This window comes from Eumetopias jubatus, unplaced genomic scaffold (genome assembly GCF_037043125.1).
Source record: "Eumetopias jubatus isolate StellerSeaLion01/CBP00866 unplaced genomic scaffold, mEumJub1_p1.0 scaffold_3, whole genome shotgun sequence".
Taxonomy (NCBI): domain Eukaryota; kingdom Metazoa; phylum Chordata; class Mammalia; order Carnivora; family Otariidae; genus Eumetopias; species Eumetopias jubatus.
The window spans coordinates 55,037,923-55,051,717 of NW_028274809.1; positions in this window are offsets into that span (position 1 = coordinate 55,037,923).

A 13,795-nucleotide genomic window follows, 5' to 3' on the forward strand; every position below is an offset into this window, starting at 1 on the left:
TTATTTATTTGACAGAGAGAGACAGTGAGAGCAGGAACACAAACAGGGGGAGTGGGAGAAGGAGAAGCAGGCTTCCCGCTGAGCAGGGAGCCCGATGTGGGACTCGATCCCAGGACCCTGGGATCATGACCTGAGCCAAAGGCAGACACTTAACGACTGAGCCACCCAGGCGCCCCAAAATTTTCCAATTTTAAATATTGCATGTTTAAAGAAGTCATATTTGATATTTCTTGATGAGTCTGTAGTAAATTTAACATTTAAAAGTAAAAGTTGAAATTTTTGATTGTGTGTAATCTACTGATCAAATGCCTTTCCAAGTCTGAACTGACTTTTGTCTGCTCACTAGGGATGTGAATAAGGTCAGCATGGAGGAGGAGAGGGAAGAAAACTGAAATCTATTGTGCTTCAGTGGTACCTACATGCACAAAATATTTTATAAGCCTAGCAACTACTATTGATGATGGAGATAATTTCCACATACTTATTTCTCTGTAATTTAAATGTAGATATAGCAGATATTAGCTTCAGTTTTCATTAAGCTATGTTTGGTTTTGTGTTTGCCTTTTATTATAACGTTATTGTATTTATAATTACAACTTTATCATAAGTAACTTTAAGGAAAAAAGTAAGGAAAGTGAAGTCAAATAATTGATCTTATCTTAGGAATATGATTGGAATGAAAAACAAATTATTGACCATGAGTGACAAAATAAAACCTAGAGAGAAGGAGAAAAGCGTGTTCTAGGTTAGTAAGCATTTATGTCATTTAACATATAATACTTTTTCATTCACCTTTTTATGGCACCTTTCTAATCCTGAGTAATGTAAGGCTGGACTCCATGGAGGGAGACCATATACCCTGAGAAAGAGAGAGAAGAAAAAAATAACCCTTACCATTGACGTGGAAGGGAATAGTGGCTCTGTGTGGTATGAGGTGGCCCTTGAAATGGCTGTGCAGTCCTACGAGCACTACATTACCCAAATATAAGGCCCAATGCAAGAAAGAGAAGGTATTTCCTTACCAAAGAGGTGGGTAATGGACTAGTCAGGGGTCATTATGGGTGAGAATAGGATATCCATTATTTAATTTACACTTCATAATAACACCGCTGTAAGGTGGATTTTACCTTCTCATCGAGGCTTGTGCCAGAACCAACATTTGGATCTTCTGCCCAATTCCTGGTGACTCTTTAACCATGTCATAGGGATAATATGTTAACTTATTAGCAAATTCTACTACTGGGAAGTTACCCTAACCAAAAATTCCCAAAGTGAGGGGACATGGTTGAAAAAGCTGTGATTTCCAGAAAATTCTATTAAGTCAACTAAGTGCTTTGACTCTATTTTAATGCTTCTGGCAAGTGGGCACTCAGTGCCACTACTGAATAGAAGAGTGTGTCTTTGGGGACCAAGGGAGACTTCAGACGAAGTTGAGCTTGTTACTCTTCTAGGAGAAATTCTTTGATGAGGGCAGAGACATCTGTAGGGACTCCAAGAGTGTATTAGGGATGTTACCAGTCTCAGTTGAGTTGGGTTTGCAAGGATATAGAATTTGGTGACATACCTCGTATTTTAATTTATACGGGACAGAGAACTCTGTAAGAAAGAACTTGAAGTTAATTCATATCTGTAATTATAGCTCAGATTTACACAACTCTGACAGATCGACTTGGTGGCTTTAACAAAAGGCCACATTGCAGGGAGGAACAAGAAGGAAGGCCTTATGATTGGAGTTTAAATACTTTTTGGCACAGGAGAAGCAGAAAGAAGATAGTGTGAGGAGAGCTGAGATGGTAAAGGGCAGTTGGGTGGAAATAGAGAAGGATGAAGGAGATTTCTTCCATTTAAAAAACCAAACTGATAAGATGTTGAATGTTGCTTTACATTTATGTCTTTCTTAGTAAGAGCAAAATAAATACCTCTTTGCTGGTAGTGATGTTTCTGGTATTAGAAAAAAGTTTGGAGGAAAATTTGCAAATAAACGCAGTAATTAAGATTCTGTACTATGATAGAGGTTTTATTATTGAATGAATATATGTGGTCTCTGAGATGCTTAAATCCATTTTAGGGTCAATTTATATGAAGGGACTTTTGGACACTATGTAATTTTATCTTGTGTCAACTGTGACTGCTCTTCTCTGTATGGTTCCTGCTTAGGGCTTGTCACATGAGAAATCTGCCTGAGATTTAGAAAGCAGTGGAGTTAGACAAAGGCCTTTACATTTGTAAGGTCAGTGCAGGGCCCCAGGTGCAACTCAGACTTGTCACTAATCTGTTGACAGCAGCCTTTGTGTGGTGGGGCAACAGCTGGGCACTCAGCTTCTCCAACTCCTCCCAGATCTCTTTCAGTTTGAGTCTTGGGCCATCCACATAATAAAGGTTTGGAATGATGAGAAACAGACAGAATGGTACCACTTTGTCCTCCCAGGTTTGTCCTTCCTCTGTCTACTTTGCTCCCAGCTCCCGTTCCTATCTGCCCTGTTGACCTACAGTAACTTTAGGCCCATCACCAAATGCAGAGCCAACAACCTTCCATAGCCTTCCCCAGCTCTCCTTTGTGATCTTAGCGACTTTGCTCTGATCCTTTAGGTGCTCCCTTCTAGACCTGTGTTCCTCAGCTTCTCCCCAAATTGTGTTAAGGTCTCTTTTAGTAACTCCATTATTCACATCTCTCACAGTGATCCCGCATCCCTGGTCAAACCCTAACTGATACAGGTACTGTGTCTGTGCAACACACCTCCTTACAATCACAGGAACCTCCAAGGGGATTGTTCTCTAGGTACTTGCCCACCTAAATTTGGGGTACTTTAACAGAGCAAAGGAAAGGATAATGAACTTTACAACCATCTAAGGTGTCAAGTTACTGAAGTCTGCTATTGTCTCCTAAACTTGAATTAAAGATTGAATAGAAAAAAGATTTGCGTTCATCAGAGAATAGATTGTTATGTTTATGAAATCTGAAAGAAGTAGTATCCTTGTTTTATAGGACCATTAGCAGGAACTGGGAAACTTCAGTAGGAAGGAAATGTTATGCTGATTGCATATCAACAAAAATATATTTGAAAAGTGTTACAGACAGTGGGATGATTATATAAGATTTGTCACTTTTAGCATAGGCAATTCTAAAATATATTTGACAGGGATCTGGAAGAATAAAGTGTTGTTTCATTTAATTAAAGTAAAAATGTGAGATCAGTTAACTTGGCAATTATTTGTGGGTTTCAGAAAGAACAGAGGGAACTCTTCAGAAAGCAAGGAACATTGTTAGTTGCTGTGTTCTTAAACTTTTTTATACTAGGGAGTGAAGTACTTTCCAGATGAAAACCTCTAGTCAGTGGTTCTTGTGGAAAACAACATACTATTTAGTTCTCAAGAAGGGTAATTTTTTAAATTGAACTCTTGTGTCCCACAGGAAGTTGTGTATAATACAGCATGATTTTGAGAGTATTTGCTTATTCTCCCTCATCATCACATTCTTCTAAAATATTAACACGGGGAAGAATTAAGAATCAAATTTTCTTCTCTATATTTTTCACTCAGTGATCATTATCATCAACTTGTGAGTTCAAAATCACGATTTCATGCATTTCTTCAGCCTGAATTCCTCATTCTCCACAAAGGGGGAACTCATTTAAGCACAGTATATTATGGTAGTAGAGGCAGGTGAGAGTGGGGCACCATCATGGGGAGGGTGTTGCATAAGGGCATAAGAGCTGATGACAGGCACTAAGAAGGCAGAGGAAGGGGTGCAGAAAGTGGCACTATTTATAAAATTTGGGGGATTGGGCCAGATCTCTCACTTTCAAATGTATTTTATTTGCACAACCATTCGTTTCTCTTCACCCAAAGCCATAAATTCATTAGGTTTATTACCTGTCGTCAAGTAATTGCAGGTGACAATTTCATTCACCAAATATTTGATCCCTACATAACATGGCTCACCATTTTTCTAGCTCCACATAACAGTTTCCATGCTGCCCACTATCTGATGCTAAAGACAGGGCTACAGGCAGCACCCTACATCTAGGAAGTGTTTCTGTATTAGTCAACTCTGCTATAGTAAGAAAATCTTACGGACTTGCAACAACAAAACACTTATTGCTCATTTATAGGGCATGTAGCCTGTGGTCAGCTGTGGCTCTGTTCTGTGCCTTCTCATTCTCTGGGTTCTAAGAGTCATCTAACTTAGGTTAAAGGGGAAGTACCTATATGGGACATTCCCATTCTTGTGGCAGAGGGAAAGATCAAAAGCCCTGGAAGTAGCTCCTGATGCTTCTTCATAAAGCTTCTGCTCAGCTATGGCATATGTTATGTGTGCTCACATTCCAGTAACCAAACCATTAAGTGGCTAAGCTCAACACCAATGAGGTGGGGAGGTATACTCTCCCTGCAAGAGGAATGGCAAGTCAGATAACAGTAGTAGGTCATCCTGTTAGAAGGAAGAGGGTAGTGAATAATGGCAAACAAGATACCATCTACCATAAACATGTATAAGCATTTCCTTTGCTCATATTTCCACTTGAGACAGTCGCTCTGTTGGACCCAGCCTCTTTGCTCTTTAAGTTACCTGTCAGTCACACCCTAGGTGCTAGCTTTGCTCTATTTTTGCTAAATTTGTTTTTATTGAGGTATAATTGATACATATTATGTCAGTTTCAGGAGTAAAACACAGTGATTCCATATATGTATATATTGCAAAATGATCACTATACTGAGACTAGCTAGCATCCACCACCATATGTAGTTACAAGAATTCTTTTCTTGTGATGAGAATTTTTAAGTTTACTCTTCCAACATCTTTCAGATATACGGTGCAGTATTATTACGTATAGCCACCATGCTATACATTTCATCCCCATAACTTATTTTAAAACTGGAAGTTTGGACCTTTTGACCCTGTTCACCCATTTCCCTTGCCTCTGGCAACCACCAGTCTGTTTACTGTATCTATGAGCTTGGTGGTTTTGTTTTTTTGTTTTTTAAGATTTCACATATAAGTGAGATCATCATGGTATTTGTCTCTGTTTGTCACTTAGCATAATGCCCTCAAGGTCCATCCATGTTGTTGCAAATGGCAAGATTTCATTCTTGTCTATGGCTGAATAATATTCCGTTGTATGTATATACCACGTTCATTCATTCATCAATGGACACTTTGGTTGTTTCTATATCTTGGCTATTGTGAATAATACTGCAGTGAATATGGGGATGTATCTTTTCAAGTAGGTGTTCTTATTTTCTTTGAGTAAATACCAGAAGTGGAGTTACTGATCATATGGTAGTTCTATTTATTTTTAAAGATTTTATTTATTTATTTGAGAGAGAGGGAGAATGCGTGTGCACACGCAAGAGAGCAGAAGTGGTGGGGAGGGGCAAAGGGAGAGGGAGAGGGCAAGAAGATTCCCTGCTGAGTGTGGAGCCCGACATGGGGCTCCATCCCAGGATCCTGAGATCACGACTTGAGCCAAAGTCAAACATTTAACTGACTGAGTCACCCAGGTGCTCCATGGTAGTTCTATTTTTAAGTTTTTAAGGAACCTCTATACTGTTTTCCATAGTGGTTGCACTAATTTACATTCCCACCAACAGTGCGTAAGAGTTCTCTTTTCTTCACATCCCTGCCAACATTTGTTATTTCTTGTTGTTAGCAGCCATTCTAACAGGTGTGAGGTGATATCTAATTATGGTTTTGATTTGCATTTCCCTGATAATTAACGATCTTGAACACCTTTTCATGTACCTGTTGGCCATCTGTATGTCTTTGGAAAAATGTCTTCTGTCCATTTTTAAAAACTGGACTTTTTGTGGTTTTTTTGCTGTTCAGTTATTTGAATTCTTTATAAATTTTGATTATTAGCCCCTTATTAGTTACATGATTTGCAGATACTCTTTCCCAGTCAGTAAGTTGCTTTTCCATTTTCTTGATGATTTCCTTTGCTGTGCAGAAGCTCTTTAGTTTGATATAGTCATACTTGTTTATTTTTGCTTTTCTTGCTTTTGCTTTTCGTGTCAGATTAAAAAAATCATCACCAAGACCTATGTCAAGGAGTTCACTATCTATGCTTTCTTCTAGGAGTTTTATGGTTTCAAGTTTTACATTCAAGTCTTTAATCCATTTTTAGTTAATTTTTGTGTATGGTGTAAGATAGTTGTCAAGCTTCATTCTCTTACATGTGGCTGTCCAGTTTTCCCAACATCATTTATCAAAGAGACTGTCCTTCCTTACAGTGTATTCTTGGCTCATTTGTCACAAATTAATTGACCATATATGCATGGGTTTATTTCTTGGCTCTCTATTTTGTTCTATTGATCTATATGTCTGTTTTTATGCAAATACCATACTTTTGAAATTACAGTAGCTTTGCAATATAGTTGTTTGAAATCAGGGAACATGATGCCTCCAACTTTGTTTTTCTTTCTCAAGATTGCTTTGGCTATTCAGGGTCTTTTGTGATTCCATACAAATTTTAGGATTATTTATTTGTCATATTTCTGTGGAAATGCCATTGGAATTTTGATAGCGATTACATTGAATTTGTAGATTACTTTGGGTAGTGTGGATATTTTACCAATATTGATTCTTTCAGTCCTTGAGCATGGAATGTCTTTGCATTTATTTGTATCTTCTTCAATTTTTTTCATTAATATCTTGTAGTTTTCAATATATAGGTCTTTCACCTTCTTGGTTAAATTTATTCCTAGGTATTTTATTCTTTTTGATGCAATTGTAAATGCAATTGTTCTCTTAATTTCACTTTCTAATAATTCATTATTAGTGTGTATAAATACAGCAGATTTTTGTATTGACTTTGTATCCTGCAACTTTATTAAATTTATTAATTCTAACAGTTTTTTGATGGAGTATTTAGAGTTTTCTATATAATATCACTGTATCTGCAAATAGTGACAGTTTTTCCTCTTCCTTTCCAATTTGGATGCATTTTATTTCTTTTTCTTGCCTAATTGCTCTAGTTAGGACTTCCAAAATACCACGTTGAATAAAAGTGGTGAGAGTTGGCATCCTTGTCTTATTCCTAATCTTAGAGGAAAAGCTTTTAGCTTTTTACCATGGAGAATGATGTTAGCTGTGGACTTGTCATATATGGCTTTTGTTATGTTGAGGTATATTCCCTCTATCCCCACTTTGTTGAGAGTTTTTGTCATAAATGGATGTTGAATTTTGTTAAGTGCTTTTTCTGTATCTATTGAGATGATGATATGATTTTTATCCTTTATTTTGTTAATGTGGCCGATTATCACATTGACTTGTTTGTGGTTATTGAACCATTCTTGCATTCTGGAATAAATCCACTTGATCATGGTGTATGATCCTTTTAATGTATTGCTGAATTTAGTTTGCACCCTCCTTTTGTATTAGTTCTTTAAGTAAAAACCAAATCATTCATTGTAGAATTTTCCCCCAATATTTTCTCCCTTTTGTTCTGATTATTAGTAGATCTACACTTTCAATATTAATACTAATTGTGGATTATTATTGAATACAAACATTATATGGTATTTAAGAATATTTGTGATTTCTTATATAGATTTTGTTGTTTGTTATACTCAATCAATGCATTGTACCTTATGTTGTCATTTGTACTTTAATGTAAATATTCTGTCTTCCTAGCTAGACTGTAAATGTTATTTGAGGAAAGGGATGTCCTTACATTATATTTTATATCCTCAATATCTAACTCAGCCTTTGATAGTTTAAGATATTTGTAGCAATGTTACCTTATAAAGATTCAAAGTATTTTGGGGCACCTGGGTGGCTCAGTCAGTTAAGCGTCTGCCTTCGGCTCAGGTCGTGATCCCAGGGTCCTGGGATCGAGCCCCATGTCGGGCTCCCTGCTCAGCGGGAGCCTGCTTCTCCCTCTCCTCCCTGCTTGTGCTCTCTCTTGCTATCTCTGTCACTATCTGTCTCTCTCTTTCCTCTCAAATAAATAAATAAAATCTTTTAAAAAAATAGTTAGAAAAAGATTCAAGGTATTTTTAAAATATTCAATCTGTCCATATTCTTTTTGAGTTTCCAAATGTAGAGAAAATAATTTGAAATAGTTAAAAATCAATTTACTTTATCAACAAATCATTCTTCGACAAGATACTTTGATTATTGCTAATTTTTCTTCTGAGATAAAATATGTATTTTTAAGAAGAAGAAAACAATATCTAAAACACTTATTAAGGCATAATATTGTAGTGTATTTTTCTCTCTTTTTAAAATTTTTTATTGGGTAAATTATTTTTAAGATTTTATTTATTTATTTGACAGAGAGAGACATGGCCAGAGAGTGAACACAAGCAGGGAGAGTGGGAGAGGGAGAAGCAGGCTTCCCGCGGAGCAGGGAGCCCGACTGATTCGGGTAACTACTGTTTTACATATACTCTCTCTCTCTCTCTCTCTCTCTCTCTCTCTCCTTTTTTTTGGTACATGTTTGACTTTTTTAGATTCCACATAGGAGTGATATCATACAGTACTTGTCTGGTTTATCATATGAAGCTTATTTTTCTACCTTGATTGGTCATCATTGTTCACCTGGGTATCTTTGAAATTAAAAAAATTTGCCTTCTGGGTACTTACTATTCTTTAATATAATTATGAAAGCATGTGGGCTTATTGATCAGAGTGGTTTCAATTTCTAAATTGAAAAAAAGATAAAAGAGTAAGGAAATGTGCTTTAATGTAAAAAAAAATTTTAAACAGAGAATTAAATACATCATGTTGGGTTGAACAAATACCAAATATTAAATGATTTATAGCAGATAGCTGACCAAAATATGTGGAACCAGGAAGACAGATCACACTGGAAGACAGAACACAGCTTCATAATATGGAAGCAGATAAAACTTTATAGAGGATGTGACATTTCAAATAGATCCTAATGGAAAATAGAAGTTTGAGAGGCAGGAAGGGAGAGAAGAGCATTTCAGGGGAAAGCCCAGAAGGGAGATGGGATCTGTATGCTTGGAGAATATACAGCAGGGAGTAGCAGAAGATAAGGAAAAGAAGAGAGATGGAAAATAGAGGTGCAGTGATGAAGGATCTTCCATTAGTTTTTCAGGGCTGTTGTAACAAATTACCGCAAACCTGGTGGCTTAAGACAACAGAAACTTACTCTCTGGTAGTTGCAGAGGCCAGAACTCCAAATTGAAGGTGTTGGGAAGGTTGATTTTTTTCTGGATGCTCTGAGGGAGAATTTGTTCCATGTCTTTCCTAGCTTGTGGTGGGTTGCCAGCAATCCTTGGTGTTCCTTGGCTTGTAGACTTGTCACTCCAACCTCTACTTCTGTCTTCACATTGCCTTCTCCTCTATGTATCTCAGTCTTCTCTTCCATATCTTAGAAGGAAAAGTGTCATGGGATTTAGGACCCATGCTGAGTCTAGGATGATCTTATCTTGAGATCCTCAATTACATCTGCAGAGACCCTCTTTCCAAGTAAGATCACAATTACAGGTTCTGGGAGGACATATCTTTTGGAGGGTTACCATTCAAGCCACTACACATCTTTGGCAAGGACTTAATCCTACAAATACAAGTTTATAGGCCAAGGCTGTGCCGTTATTACACTTGTTATGTGGAATTCGACACAGGTTGTTAGAGAATGGACAAAAGATGAAGACTTGAATTAAGTCAGGTGGGTTTGGAGAAGAGAAGCTGGATTCAAAAAGAAATTTCTGAGGCAAGGTAATCCTCAGGTTGAGTGTTTAAGATGGGGAAGAATGAGAGTGATCTTAGGAATGATAAATTTGAGGTATCTGTGAGACATATAGGAGCAAATGCTTTGTAGCAGTTGAAAATGTGGGTTGGGGATTTAGGAGGGAGCTTGTGTGGTTGTTCAATCAGTGGCTCCCAACAAACCATATCTGTGAGGATTCATATTCTTGTCACTCCTCTAACGGACTCTGCATTTGGCTATATGATTGGCTTTGGCCAATGGGAGTTCCCAAGTATGATGCAAGCTTGATAAGCCTTTGTGCAGAAGGGCAGTGTGGCAGCAGCACTTTTTACATGAAGGAGAAAGTAACTTTCACCTTTATGCTAATCTAATTTACCCTGTGTGGCATATATTCATCTATACAGTTACTTTATAAATTTATTATTCTCTTGTGAGTTACTGTGGGTTACAAACTTGTACTGGATTAAGGTGAAATCAATACTAGGGTAGGGAATAATGACTTAAACCTAGGCACATGTTAAAATTCTACACAAATAGAACAGGGGAAGAGAGTGCTTACAAAATTTAAAACCAGGTAAGGCACCTGCAGTGGTTAATTTTATGTGTCAACATGAGTAGGCAACAGGGTACCCAGATTAAACATTGTTTTGGGGTGCCTGTGAGGGTATTTCTGATGAGATTAGCATTTGAATTGGAGGACTCAGTACATTGCCCTCTCCAGTGTGATTAGATAGCATCCATTCATTCCGTTGAAGGGCTAAATAGAACAAAAGATGGAGAAAAGGGAAGGCAGCCCTTTTTTCCTGCCTTACTAATGAGCTGGAACACCACATCTCATCTTCTGCCCTGGGACTGGGATTTATATTATTCTCTCTCACCTTGTTCTTGGGCCTTTAGACTTGGACTGAATTATACCACTGGCTTTCCTGGATTCCCCGTTTGCAGGCAGCATATCATAGCTTCCATAATCATATGTGCCAGTCCCTCATAGTAAATGTTTGTGTGTATGTATATATGTATGTATATGGATATAATACTTTATGGTTTCATTGGTTCTGTTTCTCTGGAAAACCCCAAATAATACAGCTTCTCAGGTTTTGGATTTGGCATAGACCATGAACAAATTCTGATATTAAATTCCTATAAATATAAATTTCTCTGTGTGGAATTTATAGTTTAGAAATCTTTAATCTTTTTGGAATTGGAATAACCTTTTTTTTTATTTGATCCCATGGACCTCTATTTCCTAAAATAATAATATGCTGATTTTAATTTTTTTGAAGTGAATGTTTCATTTTGAAAATTGCATCAACCTAGTTGGTGATGCCTATTGTTCACATAGTGAAAGTGTTTTAGGAGATGGAATAATTAGGAGACAAGCTTAGGAGACAGAAATTCATTGGGCTTCAAGATACTGGTTTCAAGTTGTGGGATGTTGGTAAGGGTGGGATGGAACCAGGAGCAGATCAGAGGTTTTGCTTAGCAGATGACTTTGGAGGAGTTAAATGTCTGCTCTAGATCTCAGTTTCCACACGTGCAAAATGAAAGTGGATTATTAGAGGATCTCTAAAGTTCCATTTCATGCTAAAATGTAATGGGCCCCCTTTGGAAAAACAAAAGTTATCTTGCATGTAAACCAGTGCTTTGACAGGAAGAGTGATCAATCAATAAATGCTAATTGACAATGGCAGTGATAAAGTAATGAATACTTGGATTAAAGAGGAAGCCCTTGTTCTTGAAAACTATAAGTGGGAAGGCACCTTTATCTTCTCCATTCTCCAATGAGAGGCTATATGGGCAATATTTCTGTCTTGGTGGAAAGGAGAAGGGGTAGATGGGGGGGAGTCTGTAGAGCTTCTCCCTTTAGCTGATTGATTTATCATCACAGTATCATACCTTTTCTTTTTTTTTTTTTTTAAAGATTTTATTTATTTATTTGAGAGAGAGAGAATGAGAGACAGAGAGCACGAGAGGGAAGAGAGTCAGAGGGAGAAGCAGACTCCCCGCTGAGCAGGGAGCCCGATGCGGGACTCGATCCCAGGACTCCAGGATCATGACCTGAGCCGAAGGCAGTCGCTTAACCAACTGAGCCACCCAGGCGCCCCAGTATCATACCTTTTCAAGAGTGTCCTGCAGTAGGGTTCTGTTGACTGCAAATGTTGTAGAATCTATCATAGACAGTTTTGGTGGAATTAGCAGAACTATAGAGAGAAGAGGGCAGAATTGCAGAAAATTGGAGCTATAGCATCTATTATTTCATAAGGGGACGTCTTCAAGATCCCATATTGGGCCAAATATTTTCCATGTGTCCCTCCATAGCTTATACAGATCCTTCTTTGTCCCTGCTACTCTCTACCTAGGAAGGATGTCCCATATGGATTCTATCAACAAGCTCCAATACCTTCTAGCTTCTAGTTGGGTCTAGTCATGATAGGAGGGAGGGAGAATGCGTTCAAGGTATTTATTTCTGATATTCCTCCTTTGAGGTCAACTTGGGCTGTTTATGTCTTTTGACAGGCTGTCACTATTCCTCTGAAGGCAGTTGTTACTATGTAAGCCTCTGTCCTTTTGAGTCCTGGTGACCTTCCCCTTCTGGCTCCCATCAGGTCTGGGGGTGGTGATTTCTCTGTTGCTTTAAGTCCCAAGTGTCTTCACTATCCCAGTGGTTTACCTATATTCCACCTTTGTAATCAGTCTCCTTATAAATTAACCCTCTTGAAATTATTTTGAGTGTGCTCTGTTTTCTCTTGGGACTATGACTGATACACACACCATTCTACAAATTGAAAATGAAGAGGAAATGGCAATTGGGGCCACATCAACACACATCTTATTATGCAGCCCTTCATCACAGCCCTCTGGACTATCTTATGAGTATTCTCTGTCACTTTCTTAATTTCTTCCTCAACCATTGACTCCTTCAGTGACCTCATAAACCAAGCAGAGAATAAAGCTGGAGCCAATTCAAAACCAAGCCACAAATGCTCAATTCATTTTCCCACCCTTCCCAGTATTCTTCTCTACTCTCACTGCTCTTGGTGCCGTAGACTGTGAGATCCTCAATCAAAGGCAGAGGTTTTATCTTAGTCTCTTTTTGCTCCAAGAGCCTGGAACATGAACGTGTAAGCTCCCATAAATGCTAAACAACTGCTTTTATAATGAATACATGGAAGATGGGATTAAGGAAATGACTAATTATTAAACCTGTTTCCAAGCAGACCAGGGCTGGTCTCTCCCTTCTTTGGGGATGCTCAGCGCTTTTCTTACCTCCATGCACAACATTGCTGCTGCATTATGACCAGTCATGTCTTGGTAAATGGTTTTTGTTGTTGTTGGTTTATAACAGCTTAATTGAGATATAATTCATATACCATACAATTCATCTATTTAAAGTGTACAATTCAATGGATTTTAGTATAGCCACAGAATTGTTTTAAGCAGCACCACAATTAATTTTAGAACATTATTTTCATTATCTCAAAAAGAAACCCTGTACCTATTAGTGGTCTTCCTCTTCGTCTCTGTCTCCCGTCTCCTCATCTCCTGACAACCCCTAGTCTACTTTCTGTCTCTTTGGATTTGTCTATTGTGGACAATTCATATAAATGAAATCATACAAAATGTGGTTCTTTGTGAATGACTTCTTTCACTTCGCTTAAACTTTTCAAGGTTCCTCCAAGTTGTAGCCTTTATCAGTACATGTATACTTCCTTTCTATTATGGCCAAATAATATTCCACTTTATGGCTGTACCACTTTTTATTTATCCATTCATCAGTTGATGAACAATTGAATTGTTTTCACTGAATGTTGGTAAATGTTTAACAACTAGCACTCTGGAAAAAAAAATCCTGATTTGTAGCATTTGTTGATTTCTGTCATACAAATACTCCCATCATGGATGACTGCAAGCTACATAATGTCACTGAACATGGAGTTGAGAAGAGATGCTAAAATGGGCTCTGTGAGCCCCTGCAAGCGAGTTCCAGCATACCACTTTGACCATCTTTGCTGATGTTCCACTCAAGTTACTAGAGATGTGATCACATGCAGTGAGGTTTCCATACACTATTCACTGTAGGATGATAACAATGATAACATAAAAGTAATACAACA